Source organism: Ochotona princeps, chromosome 6 (genome assembly GCF_030435755.1).
Source record: "Ochotona princeps isolate mOchPri1 chromosome 6, mOchPri1.hap1, whole genome shotgun sequence".
Taxonomy (NCBI): Eukaryota; Metazoa; Chordata; class Mammalia; order Lagomorpha; family Ochotonidae; genus Ochotona; species Ochotona princeps.
In genome coordinates, this window is record NC_080837.1 from 32,439,528 (window position 1) to 32,463,111 (window position 23,584).

General features: G+C 38.9%; 1 pseudogene; it reads left to right on the forward strand.

Annotated features, from left to right (window-relative positions):
• Positions 1-1,327: 1,327 nt before the first annotated feature.
• Positions 1,328-23,550, forward strand: LOC101516884 (large ribosomal subunit protein eL8-like; annotated as a pseudogene).
• The last annotated feature ends 34 nt before the right edge of the window (positions 23,551-23,584 follow it).

Consider the following 23,584-nt stretch of genomic DNA (forward strand, 5'->3'; position numbering starts at 1 on the left):
CTAAGGAAGAAAAGTTTAAAAGTAATGTCAACAGGCAAAGGATCACACTGGGAGTCACCGAGCTCACCTTGCGTTTCTCCCAGAGGCCAAGCTGACGTGAATTCATTCAGGGGCATTCTATTATTCATGCAAGGAACTGTCTATCACAAATGCAATAAGAAAAGGAGGCGCGCCCCATGTGAGGCATGAAATATCATCTCTAATAACTGGCAGTTTAATTTCGAGATTTCAGGACTGCTCATTTAAAAGTACCTCAAGCAAAGTTCTAAAGCACAGAATGATAAAGGAAATCATTGTTACACTTTAAGAAATCTTGTACCATTTCTGCTTGAAAGTACAAGAAACCGGGTCAAAAAGAAGATATGAAAAATAATACAAAAATTGACGATAGAATGTCATGACAGTGCCTCAGAACTTTTCATGACTCCTTAGTGCATTCACTATGACATAGTTTTGTATTTACCTTTGAAAACTGGTACCATTCTTTTCTAAGAAAATGAGAAGAAATTTCACAAAATTTACTGTAGAATCTCAAGTTAACAGGGAATCTAGATCCTAAGCCACAATCCTTTTTTTTTGGGGGGGGGGGGTCTGTGGATAAGCTGTTGTAATTGCTCGTTATAACAGACTTAAATAAGTGACTAAAACTTGAGACCAGAAGCAGACACAGAACCAGTCACAGACTGTAACCCAGTAATTTCACCTGCATCTTTTGGCAGGTGCTCACATCACATCTATAAAACTATATGCTCTGCTTGGTAGTGCTTTTACTCCAAAATTCCATGCATTGTGCAGATGGATGGTGGTTTGCTGGCAACTGATAGCTTAATGGTACTCCTAGGGTCTAAGCTCCACAAAAGCACCAAAACGAGAAGAGTGGGACTAGAGGGGCTGGCATCCCATGACGTAGCAACTAAAGGAGCTGCCTGTGGCACCAGAATCCCAAATGGGCACTAGTTCAAATTCTATCTACTCCACCTCCAGTACAACTTCCTGCTAAGGTGTGTGGGAAAGCAATAATGCTTGGGCCTGTGCACCTGAGACCCAGAAGAGACTCCTGGCTTTGGCTTGGCACAGCCCCAAGCATTGTTGCCATTTAGGCAGCAAACCTGAAGATAAAGAGTGTCTCTCTCTTTCTCTTTCTCTCTCTCTCTCTCTCGCTCTCGCTCTCGCTCTCACTCTCTCTCCCCCCATCTCTTCCCCTTCCTCATATCATTCCTAACTCTACCTTTAAAATAAATAAAACTAATCTAAAAAATTAAAAATGGAGTTGATGCCCATTCAATCAAGAAAGGGAGGTAAAAGAGGGCAAATACAGATAGCGATAATGGGCCCAGCACAGGATGCCCCAGGGAGGAGAGCTGCAGTTGCAATCAGTATTCTGTCTGAGGCATGGTCTAGAGCAAAAGTTGTTTGTGAACAATCTGCCTGTGCCAGCTGTGGCAGGGTGAGTAGGTGGGGTGGCTATGATTATACACAGGCCTGAGATGGACTCACACATACGGGAAGTGTAAAGCTGCTTGTCCTATTTATTTCTGGTCTAACCCTGAATTAACTCCAGCTGGGCTCTTATCCTTCTAGCATGTGGGGAAGTAGAATAACCAGAGCCTCTACCCAGCACATACTGACAAGGTTTGGCTGTCTTCTTAGGGTCGTGCAGTCCCAAGTACTCCTCTGGCCAATTCCAGTACAATGTGGAAGTCATGAAAGTAAGGGATTTGTAGGCAAAGAAAATGGGAATATGGGAAGAAAAGTGGCATGGACTGTAAGTAAACAAGAAAGCTTCCAACTGAAAGTCAAAGAAAAATTAAAGCAATTAATCAGTCTTGGCCTAGATGCCACAGTGCCAAACAGATGACATTCTTGGTGTAAAGTCTCCATGGGTATTCAATTCAGTTGTTCCAGTCAAGTCATGTTCTTAAATGAGAAAGCTGGCCAGACATGCACACACAAACACATGCAAACATACACACGTACAGTTTTCTCTCTGCTAGTTCTGCTCAGGGCATTACCCAACCAATCACACTCTAGTTCCTACACCATCTCAGGATTTGGAGAGTTTCAGAATTCAAGAAATACAAAACAGAGATGAGCTAGAAGAAGGAATACTGCTGTGCCTAAACTGAGAGAAAAGCAATGACTATGCATGATTTTCTAACAGTTTGGTCTCTGAAAAACCAGGAATAAGCATTTCTTCAGAGTCTTGGGTCTTGAAATCCCAGGTCTCATTATGCTCAATATCAGGCATTCACAGTGAAAAACTAGAGATGACAGAAAAGATGTAGAAGGTATGAAATCTACTGGAAAGAGGAAACAGAGAAATGAGTGAAACTGTATGAGTGGCTGGGAGAAAGATGACGAAACATTGGATATATTGTGAAAATTTAAAGAAACAACAAATAAGTACAGTGACCGTTAATCATACCAACCTTATAGTGAATTTCTCCATCTGCTTATTTTGTCATTCTGATGTGATAACTGTCTTTTTTATGATTATGTCATCCCGTGATCACACATGCACACGCCCAAACACAGAGCATACATGTAAGTAATTCTTCAACTAAATATGATACCTGCCTCTGCAATGCAAAATTTGTGTTATTTCCTCTCACTGGGCAATCTCTGCCACTGTTTCTGAGTTGGATGTCGATAGATTCTGTTTCCTTTGCCTATTCCAGCATTTGTAGCCTTCTTCATTCTCGTTCTCTGCAAAGCATACCTCCGTCCCTCATAAATCTAAATTTCAATTTCAGTGCGGGTGGCTAGAACACATTGCAAGCCTATAGTCAGACATGCTCCCTGCCAGAAATTAGGTATAGTTCATGTAACCAATGATTCCTTGTCTTCGTAGAAAAAGTCACCTGCTGGAAGACTGAACATCTTCAAATTTCCTGATTGACATCAATGCCCCTGGAAACGGAGGGGGAAAAGCTCTGGGGAGGGTGTGATGAGCCCTGAGGATACTGCAGAGTAGATGAGGCAGGGCGGAAAGGGGAAGGCACAGACTGAGACCAACAACCAACCTCTGATGGTTTACATTCCATTTCCAAAATATATACCGCAGTTCCATTCCCGACTTGTTTATCTGTGTTCTTTTCCCACGTTTTACATACTGTCCCTGCCTAATTCTCCTGCTTCTTTACAATTTTTCTCAGTTTCCTGTTTCTATTTCTCTGTCAATCCAGATTTGTTATTATGTATTTATTAAGCTTATAAATAGAACCATGCCATGGAGGAACATCCTGAAAAATTAAATACATTGTGCTCAATTTATTTTGAAATTAATACTACAGCAAGTGAACCAAAATTCCATTTCTTTATATACTGATTAATGAACCTACATTTTGGCAGACATAAAAGCTTCTTTCAGAGCTTCCCCTACCCCTTCTTTTAAGCTCTTTTGAAAAAGTAGCTTTACAGACAAGTTTCCGTGTGTGTTGGTGGGAGGTGGGGGGGTGCTGCAAGTTTGATCATTCAAGCCTTCCCTTTTCTCTCAAATCTCAAGCTTCCCTTCTTTTACTGAGCATCTTAAACAAGCAGGCGGATGTTTTTCCTCTTTTATTTTTTAATTGCTTATGTTGATGTGCAAGACAACATTTTCAATGAGACGCAAAGGGAGCTGCCCACACAGCCATAAAGGGGGCTTTGTGGAGTGCTCAGCGTGTGCTGTGTCTCTCTGAAGCCTGTAGGTCCCTTCCCCAGCTCCACAAAGGGGTCAGTACATTTCAGTCTCTCTCTTGCCCATACCAAAGAGATGCTCTGACTGTGAGAAAAGCAGCAGGTAGAATAGCCAGACAGAAGCTTCCTCTTCCCCTCACGGCCCGTATCCCTGCTTTTTACTCACAGTTGATTATTACACTTTAAGTAACATTTGTGTTTTATGAGGCTTTAATAAAATGCTGGCAGGATGTGGGAGACCAGAGCTATCGCGCTCAAAGATTTTGCTATTCAATTAGCTCTCTCTGTTAATACAGTCTGACAGCAACTCTGATTAGAAAAAACAACATACACTGATTTACACCTGAATGACATGAGAAAGGTTGCTAAGTGCTTGGGAAGTAGACTTCTTTTTGATGTAGTCAGTAATGCAGTTTTGGCAAAGATGGAATTCTAGCTGAAGTCCACAGACACATAGAAAATACCTATGCTGATATAGACTCATTCTCAAGAGGAACTGTTCATTTAAGTAAAGATTTTCCAGGCTTCAATATATCTATTAGCATGCTCAAAGGCCTTAATTCAACAAGAGTAGCAGAGACTATTGATTCCTATCTTTTTTCAGGTCCTCTTATCATGAGTTGTAAGCATCCAAACCCAGATAGTCTCCATTAAGATGAATGCTGTCTGGAAGGAACAGAGATGATGATGTCTGTACTTACAGGAGAACTGTGGTCCTCCTCTTTTAAAGCGAGACAACAGAAGATGCCCACTTCACATGGTGAGCTCACTGTTGAGGCATAAAATTGAAAACAATGAGTGACACTGCAGCACATACTGAATTTTGTAGGACTGGTGCATCCTCCAAATATTGGACACATAATGATACAGATAACAACCAACTTGGATGCTTCCCAACCTTACAGATGAATGAGGAAGGGTATAGCATGGAAGACCAATTGAACATAGGACATTGTGGCAGACATGAGGAGAAAGGAAGTTACCTCAATTTATAAGTATTACAAAAGTCAGGCCGTGAGTTCTTACATTGACCTTCTACACGTCAAACACTTAAAAGCTCAATCAGAGATTCCTAATTAAAATCTCCAGAAAACAAAATGTTATAAACTAGAATTGAGTAAACCAGAATAAACCAGGCATGAGTAATAAACCAGAATTCTTGCTGCAACTATGTAAGCCATTCAGGCCAAATATAATGTGATCAGTATTATTTTGTGATCAACAATAACTGTTCTTTGAAATTCTCTTTGATCAAAAGAAATACCATTGTAGGGCCAGGCACGAAGGCTCAATGGTTAAATCCTCACCTTTCAAGTGCCAGGATCTCGTATGGGCATCAGTTTATGTCCTAGTTGCTCTACTTCCCATCCAGCTCCTTGCTCACAGCCCGGGAAAGCAGTAAAGCATGGCCAAATGCCAAGAAACCCTGCACCCGCCTGGGGGACCTGGCAGAAGCTCCTGGCTCCTGACTGGATCAGCACAGCCATTGTGGCCATTTGGGGAGTGAACCACTGGACAGATTTTTGTCTCCTTCTCTCCATAAAACATCTTTGTCTTTGCAATAAAATAAATAAGTCATTTTTAAATGAAGCAATAAGTTAAAACTCATAATAAACTCTTCAAATAAATGTCTAGAGAATAATGCTTTATTTCATTTTGAAAAGCTTTATTTATTCACTTATACATTTCAATAGCAGAGCGAAAAAGAGAGTAGGAGATGGAAAAGAAGACACAGGTTCTACTTACATGTTCACGCCCCAAGTGTCCAAAACAGCAGGACTGATAGGATGAAATCAGAAACCAGGAACTCTACCTGGGTTTCCCATGTGGGTGTCAGAAACTTAAGTATGTGTGCCATCATTTGCTGCCTCCAAGGGTGTATTTGCAGGAAGCTGGATCAGAAGCAGTGTAGCCAGAACACAAACAAGAGCTCCAATGGGATGGCAGACATCCCAAGAGGAGGCTTAGTCCACTGCATCAAAGTGCATCACTGCATCACCAGCCCCCAGTCCTTTATGTCAGTGAAAACCCATGCATCGTTATTACACTGTTACGGGAGTTTAGCCCTGTTCAAAATCTTTGAGGTAATTTGCATCTTCTTTAAGTTGCAGGCAATTGCTAAATTTGCAGAGTCCATCTTGTGTGATAGTGATTTAATTGTCCTTCACTACAGAAAAAGAAAAATTCATTTCGTTTGTACATTACTTGTATTACTGAACAAATTAACAAACCACTCAAGATTTTCAATCCTATTTCCTTAAATATCTGACTACAATTATCCAATTTTTTTCACATTTTTTTCTCCTTCCTGGTTGACTCAACATCAAAGAGACCTAAAATCAAACTGCTCAGATGCCTAAATTCTCTTTTTCATTTCAAGCATTCATCATTTGAAATGCCTGATCTCTAGAAGTATTAATCAACTGACCTTTGCCACCAACTCTCTGAAGATGGGAAGGTGGTTTAACTGATGGCATGGGAACAAAGGCAACAAGAGTCCTTGACAGACTATTCCTTAAGTCCTTCTCTGCCTTACTCAGGATACTTACTTTTTTTCGGTTGCACAGCAACAGGTGACTGTCTTTTTAAAGAACTGATAACTCTGAAATTTACCTAAGCCCAGACCTCCAAAATGCAGAGATATTTAAGAAATCATTCTACACTTTATTTTATATGGAATCCTCTAACCGTCTACGGCTATTCAGCCCTTACATATTCTGGATAAAATGCATCTCTACACTTTCTTGTGACTCCAATTAGACTGATAATTCCTTTAATTACCCACCTTTGTAAAATCCTAGGACAGCCATCTTTCCTTTCAAATGTGCCTCATTAGTTAAGGCTGTCCCTATTGCAATAGTCTGAATAAAGTCATCTCCTCAATCATCCCATGAAATTTATCTTTCAGAAAAGGGATTGGGATACAAAAATATATGCAGTTGTCAAAAAATGATAAGATGATGCCCATTGGGATTATGTATTACATTAGATATAACTTCCACCTCAAAAAATAGGTAACATGAATAAGTAATTAATTATGGTTAATGATGTTTAGGGGTAAAGTACATGGGTGTTTGCAATACACAGGTGAGATGTGTATTGAATAAATTGAAGAATGGATGACTAAATAGCCAAAATAATCCACAAGGCTTAGTGGAATGAAGGAGAAATAGATCATTGGACAATGGGTAGAGATTCAATACATAGTGTTCAGTAATAAATAGGAGCTAAGCATAGAAGTTCAGCTGCCTGTAGCTGCAGGTTCTCACATGGACACCAGTTCATCCCCAGCTGTTCCACTTCTGATCCACCTCCCTGCTGACGCTGCAGGAGAGCAGCGGAGGATGGCCAAGTATTACGGCCCTTGTACCCACGTAGGAGACCCAAAAGAAACCCCTGTTTCCTGGCTCCGCATAGGGCTTGCTCCAGTCATCACAGCCTTTTGGGGAATGAACCAGTGGACACACTCTGTGGGTCTCTGCTTTTCTCTGTTGTAACTCAGCTTTCTGACCAAAAATAAATAAATCTTTTGAAAAGGAATAAGCAGCTAAAATATCAATGAAAAATTAGAAGGAATGATTAACACAACATGCCAATTATGCATATTGACATCCACAGAACTTTCTCAACTACACACAGTGTTTTCCAATACATAGCATACACAGGAGTGTAAAGCAAATATCAACATTTTAAAAGGTAAAAATCATAGAAAGTATATTCCCTAACAACAAAGGAATAGAATTAAAAATAAATAACAAATAAATCTTATAAATATGTGAAAAATAAGGGAAATACTGTTTAAGCACCAACAGATCAGAGAAGAAATCAAAATGGAAAGACTAATGGCATGCAGTTAAGGCAAGGATGAGAAGTAAGTTTAAAGTTGTAAAATTTGTGTTAAAATGAGAAAGACCTAAAATCCATAATCTATATTTCCTCTTTAAAGCAAGGAGGGGGGATAGAAAATTAAACCTAAAACAAGTAGCTGTCAGAGCAAAAACTGTAAAACTCCCAGAAGGAAACACTGGGATGAATCTTTAACACCATGTATTTGGCAACATTTTCTTATATGACAACATAAATATAAGCCACAAGTGAGAAAACAACACATTAGACTTCCACAAAAATTAAACTCTGTGTGCTTCATGGCTCACCATTAAGAGTGAAAAGATAACCTCGCTGATGGGAGAATGCTTTCCAAATAATATATATGACAAGAACTTGTACATATCTAGAACATATATTTTTTCAATTCTTAGAATCCCATAACAAAATAATGCACAACTCAAGGTATAGAAACAGGCATTTCTCCAAAACAAGTAAACAGTAAACAATGGAATTGTGTCATGTGGCATGAGCCACTGGAGAAATCTAAGTCAAAACAGCAGTGGGGGCCGTCATTATCGTCCCAAGGCTACAGCATCACCTGGGATGCCAACACCTCAGATCAACCTGCTTGGGTTTGATTCCAAAATGTGCTTCTCATCCAGCTTCCTACATACTCTGAGAGGCACCAGGTGACAGCTAAAGCACATGGATCCCTGCCATCCATGTGGGAGCCCCACACTGATTTCCATGTGGCCCAGCCCTGAATTTAGTGGGCATCTGAGAAGTGAATTAGAAGATGGAAGATCATTCTCTTTCTCTTTCTGTTGCCCTGTGTTACAAATGAGTAAAACTGAATAAATACAACTTAAAAGACAAAGATGTAGCACTTGCTAGCATGGCTATGATAGAATACACACTTAATAAATCTTGAAAAGGTTGCACAGAGGTCAAATCCTCATACATCATTCATGGAAATGGAAGGTGGTACTTTGAGAATCATTCTTTTAGCTTTTCAATGGTTAAAGACAGTTTGCCTATAACTCAGAAATTCCATTCTCAAGTATATACCCGGGAGAAATGAAAACATATGTTCACAAAATGTATACAAGAGTCTTTGAAACAGTATTATTCAGAACAGAAAAGTGATGAAAAATCTCAAATGTCTATTAATTAATAAAATGACAAAATACCAAAATGTGGTAAATACATACAAGGAAATATTCAGACACGAAAATGAATAAGGTGTTGCTAACATACTTCATCATGGATTAACTTCAAAAGCATCAAGTAAAACAAGCTCACCAGAAAAATTACTATTATCTGATTTTGCTCATAACAAATACCAAACGGGGTAAATCTATAGAGGCAGGATGCTAGTTCGGGTTTCTTAGAACTGGGCAGTAGGAGACAAGAGCTAGACAGGCAACAGCCAAACAGTGACGGATCTCTTTCTGGAGGTGATGAAACTGTTCTAAAATTGATCGCAGTGATAGTTGAGTTGTTAAAAGTTAAAAAGAAATGAAGCTGAAACCAAATACATTAAAATCACAAAAAAATCAAAAATAATTCAGAAAAATCCGTTTCTGAAGAAAGTTAAAGACGAAAAACTGATGCAAGACTTTTAAATAGGGAGTAAGAAGAACAAACCAGGAGAAAAGCCAGTAGAGAGTTTTGTAGAATGAGATTTACTTCACCTGCCATGCAGTGTTGCATGTGCTACCAAAGCAACAGCAAAGTAGACTTTGTTCCCCCAGTTCAGGTTTTCATGAAATTGGGGGGAGTCACAGAACAAGTAATCAAATACACCAATAAAAAAAGACCAAAAAAAATCAAAAATAAAATGAGCCAGGCAGCAAATTAAATATAGCACTGTAGATTTCTGGCTTAGACACATCTCTCCCTGTTCCTCTCTACTATAGACTCTGAAAATAAAATAAAAGGTCACCAAAGGACAGCTCTGAAAACCTGTGAAGGCAACCAACACACGGGGGACACTAACACGGAAAGCAAAGCCAAGTCAGAGGGTATCTCAGGTTCCCTCTTTCAGAAGCAGAAACATATTCAAGCCCAGCATTTCCCAACACCAAGTCTGAACCAGAAGGCAGCCAGCTCAGCTCATTCCTACAATGGATCGGACAGGCGTCACTTGAACAACACCAGGTTGGTAAGATTGGCAGAACTGGGAAGAGGTATCTGTCAGGAGCCATCCTAATCGTGCCCAGAGGAAGAACCAGCTTTCTCTCCTGGGTTTGGATTTCTCACAGTTCCACCCCAGTCACAAGTGAACACAAACAAGTACATTTCTACCAGGAGCAAATAGTATCCACTGGTCATCAGGGGTCTCAGGTCGCTCTCCTCTGAACAGCGATTCTGTGATGACAGAACAACACAGGTAAGTGGATTCCACCACATCAAACATTCAGCAGAGAAAATCTCTTCATCTCCCCAGACCTGAGACTTCTGCACAATGGGAGGCATCAGAATGTCTGGAGGGGAAAGAACATCCTCCTCCTCAAGCAGGACCAGCACATATAAGTGAAAAATATAAGCTACATATGCCTCGATTAGATGTCGCTGGAACCCAATCCGCAATAGTAAGCAAGGACCTAAACCGGCCAAATGTCTGCTAAATAAATAAAAATTAAATAAAATACAGAGACTTCTAACACTGAAGAGAAAACATCCAGGACACACTAGAATACCACTCATCATGCTAAGGACTAGGAAATTCCAGTCCAAATGAGAGACAATCACCAATAAAACATCGACAGGAATCAGATGTTGGGATCACCTGACAATGATTTTAAAGCAGCTACCATGACACAGTTCTAAAGATCAATTATCTTGAAACAAACAAAAGATGGCAAATTTTAGCAAAGAAATAGAAGCTTTGGGCCCAGCATCAGTAGCCTATGGCTAAAATTTCACCTTGCAATGCACCAGTTTCCCATATGGGCACCAGTTTGTGTCCTAGCTGTTCCACTTCCCATCCAGCTCCCTACCTGGGGCCTGGGAAATCAGTAAAGGATGGCCCAAAGATTGGGACTCTGCACCCACATGGGAGACCCAGAAGAAGCTGCTGGTTCCTGGCTTCACCTCGGCTCAGCTCTGGCCATTGCAGATACTTGGGGAATGAACCAGCAGACAGATCTTTCTCTCTGTATTTCCTTCTCTCTGTAAATTTGACTTTCCAATAAAAATAACTAAAATCTTTTTACAAAAAAGTAACAGAAGCTTTATAAAAAGAACCAAATACAAATTACAGAACTGAAAGAAGAACATGTTGGATGGGCTCAGCACTACTACAGAAACAACAAAGTAGAATCAGTAAGATTGAGGACAGAACAATATAATTTACCCAATGTGAGAAACAACGAAATCTATAGAAAAAAAAAGGCGATGCAATCACAGTTTCTTAGACCCAATGGACAATCAAAAAGAGTTAACATTCATATGACCAGTGTCACAGAAAAGAATGAAAGCCTGAAAAAATATTTACATAAATGATGGCTGAAAGCTTCCTAAATGTGAGTAAAGAAACCAGTCTGCACATTCATGATTCTGTCAAACTGTAAATATGGTAAAGAGACACATCTCAAAAAATATTATTAAGCTTCTGAAACTAAAGAAATAGGATGACTTTTGGAAGCAGTAAGGAAGAACTGAATAAATTATCTATAGGTGAAAAACATTCTGAATGACACTGAGCTTTCTAATCATAAAACACAGAAGCCAAAATAAGTGAAACATTTTTTAAATGCTAGAAGAAGACAACGCTCAACTGTGAATTTTATAACCAGCAAAATTATCCCTTAGAAATACATCCTTGGACATTAAAGACAACTATAGGGGAAAAAAAAATCCACCTGTCATGATCAGGCATACCCTTAAAGACAGCTACAGGAACCTCTTTAAACAAGAGGAAACCATTAGGAAATCTTAAAACAGAGGTCTGGAAGGTAGAATGAACAATGGAAAGAACAGAAATATGGAAACATTCAATAAATAATCTCTCATTGCTTTTATGAATTGTATTTGAAGATCATAACTCCATCTGAATTGCAAGTAACTGATATTAAAGTGCAAAACCAAATGTAAAAATGTAATGTAAAAAACAAAATGAAAGCTCATCCCTACATTTCACTTAAAAGCCGTAAGATGCTGATGTCTTTACAGTGGAACAAATAACACCTAGAATTATAATACTTATTGCTGCCCCTATAGCTATTTATACAAGCCAATGTATCAAATAAATACAGATGGACTCCTAAAACATGCTAAGTAACGTACAGGAAGATAGCAAAAGAGAAAGAAGAATGGTAAGTTGAAACAAACAGAAAACAAAGAACAAAGCTTCTAAGTCTATAAATACAGGCATCCAGAAAAAAAAAAGAATCAGTAGGATAGGATAGGATAGGATAGGATAGGATAGGATAGGATAGGATAGGATAGATAGATAGATTTAGATTTTGCTTTAAATATAAAGTAAACATACATATTACATACATATCTTAAAGACATAAACATATACATATGTCTTCAAAGAGTTAACAGAAAATGTTCTTTATGTATTAAAAAACTATGCAGGAATTTTAAAAAGATTTGTACCAAAATAAGCTTATCTGTCAATTCCATCTTTCCACAAACTTTTTGGATTACCAAACATTTATTATGGGACTTGGCTCACACAGTTATGGAGGCTGAAAAAATCCCACCATCTGTCATCTATAAACTGGAGAACCAGTAAATCTTGATGGTACAACTCAGTCCAAGTCTAAAAGACTGAGAATCCCAGGAGTCTAAAATTCTTAGAAACCAGAGATGTGGGAGCTGGTGGTGGTCTAGTAGAAATCCAAACATCCAAGTTCTACAGATCAGGAGATCTGAGGTCAGGGCATGAGAAGATAGCCATCCTAGCATAAGAACAGGATGAAAATCCACCCTTTTATTCCATCCATCAACAGACTGGATGAAAGCTGACCATATTGGTGAGAATCGGCTTTATTTTATTCATGAAGTCCACTGGTCAAAATGCTAACTTCTTTACAAAAACCTTCAAGGTCTCAATATGATACATAATGTTTACCAAATACCTTGGCATTCCTTCCCGCAAGTCCAGTTGACACACACAAAAAATAATCACCATAATATCCTAAGAGTTCTCAAAAACTTGATGGAAAAATAGAATTAAAAGAGTTTGGGGCCAACATTCTGGTTTAACAACTGTCCTCAACAATGACATCCCATATGGTCACTGGTCTGATCCCAGATGCTCCACTTCCCATTCAGCTCCTTGTATATGCCTGTGAAAGAGTGGATGATGGTACAAGTGCTTGAGCCCCTGCAACACACATGGGAGACGAGATGAAGCTCCTGTGTTGCAGGGTTTTGGCTTTGGCTTGGCCTAGCCCAAACACTGCAGCCATTTGAGTATGAAACTTCAAACTAATATTCCTATGAAAGTCATATAGAATAGCCCAGTACTTGAGTTCTTACCAACCATTGGGAAACCAGGATGCAGCTTTGTGATTCCAAGTTTGGTCATTTCAGGGAGTTAATTAGTGAATGGAAGATTCTCTCTCTCTCTCTCTCTCTCTCTTTTTCTCTCTCTCTCCCTCTCTCCCTCTTTCTCAATCTTTCTCTTTCAATGTCTCTAACAATGACCCCCCTCCCCACGTTTCAATGAACAAACAAATCTTAAAAAAAAAACAGTGGATTACAAGTCAGACATACTCACTTCAATATAGGATGTAGTTATACTAAATGTTCTGCCAAACACATGCTCTTGAACAGCACAAACATGAGGTCAAGGAAGTTGAGGAAAATGTTACACAGAAAATAGCAACATTGAAATGATATCAAACTGAATTGTTAGAAATGAAAAATTTAAAACAGAAAATTAAAAATTCAGTGGAAAGACTAAATAATAGCATGAGTGAGGCAGAAGAAAGAATATCAGAATTGAGACATCTCCTCCAATAATGCTAAAAAATCAAAAAGCCGAAACAGGAGCTGAATAAAACTAAAGCAAAAAGCGCCCAAAACTTAAGGGACACCATCAACAGGCAAAATATGAGTTATAGGAGTTTCTAATGGCATAGAAAAAGATTTGCAGCTAAAAGAGGTGTTCAATGAAATAATCATTGAGAACTTCCTTAACATGAAGAAAGAATTGGGAAACAAAATAAAGGAGCAGCACAGAACTCCAAATCAAGCGATCCTTTCCACAATACAGTATAATCAAGCTCTTCTCAATTGAAAATAAAAATATTTAACTATGCTCGTGAAAAGTCAGCTAAACTTACAGAGGAACCCAAATCAGCCTCATAGTTACCTCTCAGACAATACCCTAAGGCTAGGAGAGAATGGAGTGATACATTCCAGGCCTAAAATTAACAAAAAAAAAAAAAAAGTCATCCCAGAATAACATACCCAACAAAGTTTTCTTTTGCATTAGCAAAAAAGGAATAAAATACTTCTAAAGCACACACACAAAAAAAAACACTAAAAGACTTCGCCTGTGTCAAACCAGCCGTCATACCAGCCCAACAAATGCTGATTAAAGATGTGCTACAGAGAGCAAGAATAGCACCTGTCAATTCTGAAGCCAAAACATGGAAAACATCTCAATAAAACAATAGAAGAAACCTAAATCAACCAAGGAGAAACCCATTTCTAAAATGACAGGACACCCCCTGCAACCATCTGCTATACACACTGCCTAGGTTCTTTGTACCTAGGCAAGTGTTACACTACTGGAAGAAAAGGGCAGGCACAGTGGGCTGTGCTAATTACAGCAGTGTGCCCGCATAATTGCCTATTATACTTTTCCCTTTCTTTTTAAGACAGGTGTGGGAGTAGGCACTGGCATGCCAGGAGACAAGGTCTAGGGATCTACGTTGAGCATATGTGAGCCCCAGAGCAGGTGAGCAGGGCTCCAGGGAAGCATGACATACCAACAGAGGACTGGGCTTGGGGTTCTGCACACTGGCAGGCATGGAATGCTGTGGAAATGGGGTCTGGAGACATGTGGGAGCAAAAACTGCTGAGTGACTTCTGGGGGACTTACACTAACTAGGCTATTGCACTTGCAATTAAGTGAGGAGGCTGTGATCAGGTGACATGGAGGTAGGGAACTGGAGGACCTTTCAGGGAAAAATCATTACACCTGTCCACAGGGGAGACCTGAGCTGGGCTTATTGGTATCAAACATCATCTACCAGTGCACACAAAAGCCATGGCTGGGGGCCTGCCAGGCAAGGCTTGAACATGGTACGTGCCAGTGACTGCTGGGGCAAGGGGTGGACCACATCAAACTGGGCCATGACACCAATCAGCATGTGTTTTGTCAGCACATGGAAACTTCTCCAGGATTGATCCTCAAAACAAGCTTCAGCAAATTAAAAAAACAAAAATCATATCTTCTCAGATTATCAAGGAATGGAACTGGTGACCAACAAGCTAAAGTATTCCAGAAAACAAGCAAATGCCTGGAAACTGAATAATGTACTAAATGAACAATGGGTCACAGAAGAAATCAAAGAGGAAATAAAAGTAAAACAGAAATGAATGAAGGCATTAACACAACATGTCAAAATTTGTGGGACACAGTCAAGGCAATGCTAACAGGAAAGTTTATTGCAATTAGTGCTTATGCCAAGAAACTAGAACGCCACCAGGCAAACAGACTAACCATATGTCTGAAGGAGCTAGAAAAACAACAGCAAAATAATCCCATGATTAGCAAAAAACAAGAAAAAATCAAAATAAGGGAGAAAATAAACCAAATAGATACCAAAAGAACCAAACATAAGATCAACAAAGAGCTGATTCATTGAGAAAGTCAATAAAATAGATTCCCTACTAGTGCAACTAATCAATGAAAGGATTGAGAAGATACAAGTCAATAGAATCAGACAAAAAAAGGAAATATATCAACAGACACCTCAGACATACATAGAATAATCAGGAACGTTGACAAGCAACTGTATGCCAACAAATCATAAGCTCTAGAAGAAATTAATAGATAGCTTCACACATTCCATTTACAAAAACTAAATCATGAGATAACTGAAAACCCAAATAGACTTATAACCAGGACAGAGACTCAATAATTAAATTCCTCCCATCAAAGAAAAGCCCACAAATAACTCCATGACTGAGAAAGAATTCGTAAATACAGTCCCCTTTAACATAGCAAAGAGGCTTAAATACCTTGGAATAAAACTAACCAAAGATGCATAAGAACTCTACAAAGAAAACTATATAACATTTTAAAAAAGAAATAGAAGACATTCAAGGATAGAGCAATTTACCAAGTTCCTGAATTGACAGATTCAACAACATCAAAAAGTCCATATTAATGTAAATAATATACAGAATCGATGTGATTATCAAAATCCCAAGGACATTCTTCTCAGAACTGGAAAGGATGATTAAAATATTCATCTGGGAACACAAGAGACCACGAACAACTAAAGCTATCCTGAAGAATAAAAATCAAGCTGGAAGAATCACAAGTCCAGACCTCATGGTATACTACAGGACAGTGGTAACCAAAACAGTCTAGTACTGGTGCACAAACAGAGAGAAAGAACAATGGGACAGAATAGAAAGCTCAGAAGTGAACCCACACATGTACAATCAACTATTCCTTGACAAGAGAACTGAAAATAATCTCGGCATAATTTGGTCTCTTCAACAAAAGCTGTTGGGACAACTGGACAGCAGCCTGCAGAAATAAGAAACAAGACCCCACCTAACACCTTACACAAACATCAGTCCAAATGGATCAAGGATCTAAATCTGAACCCAGAAAACATCAAACTATAAGAAAAAAGCAAAGAAGTACTGTATAAGATACAGGCTTTGGTAAAAACTTCTTAGAAAAATCACTAAAAGCATAGGCAGTCAAAGCCAAATAAACAAATGGGACTATGTCAAACTAAGAAGCTTCTGTAGAGCTAAGGAAACCATTAACAAAGTGTAGAAGCAACTAACAGAATGGGCAAATAAATAAATAAATCTTTGCACACTCTACAACCAATAGGGGACTAACATCCAGGCTATACAAAGAGATTCTGCATTAGTGATTCAGCCATATTTGTTTTTTTTTTTTTTCTAGACCAGAAAAAGGAATCTCCACAGATCACTTTCCCGCCTCTTTAAAAACTGCAAAATTTCTAAGGCAAAAACTGGCATCCATTCACTCTAAAGTTCTGAAGCTGTATGCAGTAGCACCTGGCATATGACAAGAGACAGCCTGCACCATGGCGTTCACCCCTATAACCTCAGGTTTCGCCTGGATCAGTTCACACTACATTCTATAGTCTGTAGCAGATCTTTAGGTCATGAGGAAACGTTCCTTAAAGAGAACATTCAAACTGAGGGGTGATGAGAGCAGTTACTATTCAAAGGAACTGTCACTCATTTTCACTCATTTTACAAAATTTCCAAAAGGTTTGTGAATTTATGCAAAGAAAGTTTTGAAACAAATATGTATATAAGATGGCCATTCCTCCACAGCAGCATTAGAAAGTATTTTCTGTAAGTTTCTGGGTAAGTTTTTTTTTTTTTCTGTTGTACTATTTACAGACATCTTGTTTAGTTAGGCATTCTGGGTTATCCGTGTAATCCACTTCTGTGCTGCTAGTGTGTCCTGTATATGCTTTGACTCATATGCAAGTCATATTGTACATTCATTTACCTGTAAAACAAAGGAAGTAATTCCTATCCTGCAAGCTTATGGTGCACATTAGCAAAACTGCCCGTAAAAAGTCTGATAGAATGAACTGCCTCATTTTACAGTAGTTATCTTTCTAGAGTGTAGGCTTATTTAGGGCAAAATCCATGTCCTCCTCATTTGTAATTAACCTAACTCTCCAGTCCACAAAATATGACTTTGTTAATGTTTTAACATCCAATTAAATCTTGTTGCAAACCTACACTACCTGCCTGCCACCGACGGAATACCGTTCCATAGACCCTGAATGATTAGATGGCCCAGAAACATGTGGCAGGATCTGTTTCACTATTTGAACTTGTGCAGAGACTTGTTGAGTCAATTTCAGGTGGTCCCGAAAGGCAAGAACACCCTCTCTGCTGGCAGAAATCTTGCCTTGTGTTTCATTTGGCTGAGGACCTCCAGCACTGGTGTCTCTCCCATGAACAGCTCCCCCAAACCCCTTTTCCCAGAAGCTGTTTTCCTGTTTTCCCACTCTAGGAGCACAGATGCCGTAGACTGTGTGGCTTCGAAGCCACACCCTCTAAACCTTCATCTCTCTGAATCTAAAGTTTCTAAATCCTAAGTCTTTTTAACCCTTTCCTAGAATAAAGGAAGGTCTAGAACCCAGGGATCGCCACCCAACCTACCCACCTCCTCGGAGTACTCATTGGTGGAAAGGGTAGCTTGTAAGGATCCCAAGAAAGAATAAAATAGTTTTTTAAGTCCCACCATACACTCTATATTTCCAGTGCCTAATACACAGCCTGACATAAAATAAGCACTTATGAATATTAATGACCATGCAAATGAAAACTGGACATTGCTAACTCTCATGAATATCTATTTAATAAATATGGAAATGAAACACAGGCAACACTGCTGAATTGTCACTTGGTGTGTCAAATGTAAGGTCTTAGAACACATTCCACTGTTAACAGAAGGTTTAGAACTTATTGATTATTATTAAGCACACATGAGAAACTTGCCAAATTCCTCGGCAGTGCCATTTGAGTCCCATGCCTTAAAGCTAAGCTTACACAAACTTCTCCAAGCAAGATACCCTGCCAACCAGAACTTGGAGGCCATGATTATTTTATACTCCACTCTTTAAATACACACCTGCTGGAGAGTCAGATGATTATATGTGATATACTATGATGAATTAATGACAATAATATAATAAAATTTCAGCTATCTGAAAGCTAAGCTTCCCAAACAACACTTGAAATATCACAATGCCATTATAACCTTGACCATTTTGAATAGATAACATTTGAGAATATATTGCACATATCCCTGCTGTCTTGAGAAAATTACAGTAAACATAATTTAACCTTTCTGTGACAATTTAATATGATCATAATAAACATCCATTATTCTAGCCCACATAAACAGTGGTGGCTTCAGGGCATGTTGGGGTGAACTTGGCTTTTTGTTTGACAGGAAATGACCCTGGCTACAGAGTTTTCCTAAACCCACAAACATCTGTCTCTAATTTCTTTCATGTTTTCTTTGAAAACATGATCCTCACTCATTCCTTGATAATAGTGCATAATGCATTATGGGATTTTAGCTGCTGTTTTCCATAGTACTACTTTTTGCTTCTAAATTGCTATCATTTACAATATGGGAAATTTAACTTCTTTTTTTATTTATGAAGAAATAGGAACAAATAGGATCCGATGATTTTTGGATTGGCATTTTGACATCTAATATTGGTAAAAACAAATTATGATGCTTAACTAAATTTTTCCTCCTGTGAAATCTGTGGTCGTGCTGAGGCCATGATCCTTGAGCCACCTGACTAACATGCTTTTACATGCCATTCTGTCATTTTCAGGCAAGGTGACAACTTTGAACCATTTGCTTTTCATATCAATTCAATATCTTTTTGTTTTGTTTTTGCATGAAGATTGTCTTCTATCAGGGAGAATGTATGAGAGCTGTCTTTCTGGGATTGGCTTGTTTCACTGAACATAATGATTTCTAATTGGGACCATTTTGTTGTAAATGGTGGAATTTCATTCTTTTTATTGGCTGAATACTAGATGCACCACAGTATCCAATCCTCTTTGGATGGACATGTAGTTTTTTCCATGTCTTTGCTATTGTGGATTGAGCTGCTGTCAATACAGGGATGCAGGTTGCTTTTTCATATATAGATTTCACTTCTTTTGGATATACTCCCAGAGTGGGATTGCTGGGTCATATGGTAGACCAATTTTAAGTTGCCTAAGAACTCTCCATACTGATTTCCATAGTGGCTGCGTAATTCCACAATCCCATCAGCAATGGAGTATAGTACATTTTCCCCAACATCATTACCAGCAGGTGTTATTTGTGTATGTAGGCCATTCTCATTTGAATTAAGTGTAACCTCAATATGGTTTTTATTTGTATTTTCCTTATTGCTGGGGAGCTTAAGCATCTGTTAAGCATGAGCTCATTATATTTCTAATGTCAGCTGAAGTAAATATTAAACATAATTCCTCAGGAATTAAGTTAAAACAATGAACCCAACGATACTTTGCAGACACTACATATTTATATGGATTTGACTTCATCTTCTGAGTGACATTCCTTTTTCATTCTTGGTAGCCAGGAGGAATTATATATACATATATACCCTATTTTCATCCTAGCTTTCCTTTTCCTTATTGTTGGAATGCTTCTCCTTTTTAAAAACTGATTCCTGGGCCCGGTGCCATAGCCTAATGGCTAAAGTCCTCACCTTGCATGTGCCGGGATCCTTGGGTTCTGATAATACTAGTCCTCTTCAGTCCTTTACCCTAAAAGGAACCAGAACATCTCTATCCCTTTATAATACTATTCCTCGCCTGCGTTTTACCCTTAAAAATAGCAAAAATCTCTCTCCTTTTTTAATACTGCCCCCATCTCTACTAACAATCCTCTAACATACATCTTTCATCCAAATAGTCTGGAGTAAATTCCTGTTCCACCCAAACTGGGGCAGTGTTGCTTCCTTAAAGCATTATGAAATATTATTAAAAGTTCATATATACTTGTGAACAGAATTTACAGAAGAGAGAGATGCAAGAAGGGTTATGAAAAACCAAAGGATCACCAAAATCAACTTGTTTCTATGAGTTTTTCATTATCACAGGCTTTCAGTAATTTTTTCCTTACTCTGTAACATACCTCTGGCCTTGCATCTCAACTCTCGCCACCAGCTTCTGCCATCTATACACAAATAGTCCTTCTTGATGGATATTTGCCTTCTGTGTTTGTAATTCTTACGCTTAGAATTTTCTTTCACCTTTCTGTGTATAATGTGCAGAAACACAAACATCCCTGAAAACAAGGGGATCAAGTTCTCAGATTAAGTATCACAAAGACCACATTTATCTAAGCCAATCTACATTCCGTGTTCAGCACAGGCAAAGTTGACACAGTCACAAAGAAAAGACGGTGAGTAAAATGATGAGCATGTACAAGAAGGGTGTCTTCCTCAACACAACAGACATCAAAGTGCTCCACCTGGGCCAGAAGCTGAAATTGTCACACAAGCATATTCTGGCCTCATCCACCTCCTTCCTCAGACAAGACCTCCTTACTCACCACACATACTGATAACAGAATACAAGAATGAATGACGACAGTGTTCATCAACTCCTGCTCCCTTACTTCGTAAAGGAGGATATTAAGGACATAAAATGCTGTGGTAGCTAGGTAGGTGGCCGGTGTAGTGCCTAAGAATTTGACTCAAGGAGTCAGGTTTCTTGGGACTTTGAAATCTGATCTCATCTTTAGCTATACTAACTTGGGACTGTTACTTTACTTCTCTCTTCACATATGTATCATGAGGGTGATACCGCTACCTACCACAAGGTGAGGGCTGTGACAAAGATACGAGGTAATATTGGTGTGTTTTATAGAAACTGATGTAATATCTGTAAATTGCCTTATAAAACATGCCTCAATCAAGAAAGTGGTTAAGGATATTATAATAAAAAATATGGCCATACATTTTCTTACAACAACCCTGGATATACGAACTTTTATTGCAGCTGATGAAATTCACAGAATTAATAACCTGACCAATGCCACAGTGTTTTTCCTCATGGGAAAGAGTTAAACCATATCTTTCTGATTCTAAATCTTAAGCTCTTCATAGTCTCCCATATATTATTTCTTTGCTCTGAAGAGTGATATTGACATTACTACTAATGTTGAAATGTTACTAATATTCATTTTTCCTTGAGTTACTACTGACTTCTCTTTGCCCATTATTTGAAACTTGTTGTTTATACTAGCACACCTGATAACATTTATATCTTTATTCATATAAAGATCCACTGCTGAATCCGTAGCATATAGGATGCATCCTTGAACGTAAGTATTCAAAAATATTTTTGATAAAATTACATGAATGAATAAATATAGGAATTAATGGATACATGAGTGAATGAAATTCTCTTTCTCAACAAGTATTGGATAAATGCACCCAACAAAAATATTTAGTTATATTGCTTTTCTTCTCCTTCATCCAGTTACAACTATGTCCTAATATACCTGAGACTAACCCTTTATTCTGCTACCATTTGATGTCACTTTCCACACTGAGATATTTACTTAAAGCAGTAACATCACTTTATGCCACTTTCATCACAATCCACTCCTATGTAACAATGTATTGTGCTTCACGTAAATTTATTTATTCCTAATCTTGGTTCTTCTCACAGTAATTTTGAAATTAATGGTTTTTGTGAAGAGGAGCATTAGTGCCTTGGGAGCTGTTGTCAACACCAATACTGCCAGCCCTAATTTTGTGATATACAACACATTTGGTTTCCGAGCCTATACCGCTTTACATTTAATGGCAAAAAAAATAATTTGTCAAATTGTTCTAAATATTAAATGTTAATATTAAATATGAATGCTTTTCCATATGTATTAACAGGGAACTAGATTAAAAGTGGAGCAGTCATGACTCAAACTCATGTCTCCATGGGATGCTAACATCTCCGGTGGTTGCTTAGCTGGCCAGCCCTGTCACAATATTATTCCTTGGATTAATTTTCAACTTAGAATAATATATGCTACACATGTCTTTTATATTGTCTAATAAATTGTATTTGGCAAAAAAATTGTATTGTGCTTGACACTGCTAGCACTTCTAAATCTCAGCTGCCAACTGTGCATTCTCATCCTACCTAGCAATCTCACTTTGTTTCAAAACTAACTCTTCTCTATTTCTGTTACGTGTCAAATTCTCATTATTATCTTTTATATTGAACATAATCATAATGACTCCAATTTACCTAATGGAACTTTCTTCCTATCCCATAACTATTCAAATTAAAATTAATTCTTCCCCAAAAAGCTGAGTCCTAATCAAGTCATTAGTGTGTTCTACTATTTCTGGACAGTACTGCGAAAAGAAAAGACAGTTGTCCTAGATCTTGTCTTTCAGGTTTTTAAAATTTAACATAAAGTAGGAAATTAGTAGGGGTCTGTGCTGTGGCCCAGTATGTTCAGTCCACTAGAAATACTTGATCAAGATCTAATTGTTCTTGCCCTCGGCAACCCAAGGCACTAAAAGTGAAGAAAGCTAAGGGGAAGAAGGTGGCCCTGGGTCCCTGCTTTGGTGAAGAAGCTGGAGGCCAAGAAGGTGTTAAACCCACTGTTCGAGAAGTGGCCTAAGAACTTCGTCTTCTGCCAAAACATGCAGCCCAGGAGGGGTCTCACCTGCTTCATCAAATGGGCACACTATATCCAGCAGCAGCAGGCCATCCTGTGCAAGGAGCTTAAGGTGCCCCCAGCCATTAACCAGTTCATCAAGGCCCTGGATCAGCAGATAGCCACGCAGCTGCTTGAGCTGCCCCACAATTACTGGCCTGAGAAAAGGCAGCAGTTGCTGGCCCAGGCTGAAAAGAAGGCCACTGGAAAGCGGGACATCCCCACCAAATGACTGCCTTCCTTGCAGGCAGGTGTCAACACTGGACCAAACTGATGGAGAACAAGATGGCTTAGCTGGTGGTGATGGCACACGATGTGAACCTCATCTAGCTGGTAGTGTCCCTACCCTCCTTGTGTCACAAGAAGGGGGTCACTTACTGCATCATCAAGGGCAAAACCCTCCTGGGACTCCAGTGCACAGGAAGAGCTGCACCACAGTAGCCTTCACGCAGGTGAACTCAAAGGATAAGGGGTTCTGGCCAGGCCTTCAGGATCAACTACATAACCAATATGACGAGATCCACTGTCACTGGGGAGGCAATATCCTGAGCCCCACGTACATGGTCCTTATTACCAAGCTGGTGAAGCCAAGACCTAGGAGTGCCACCAAGCTGGAATGAAGGCATGGCTGAGATCCTTGCACACAATAATAAC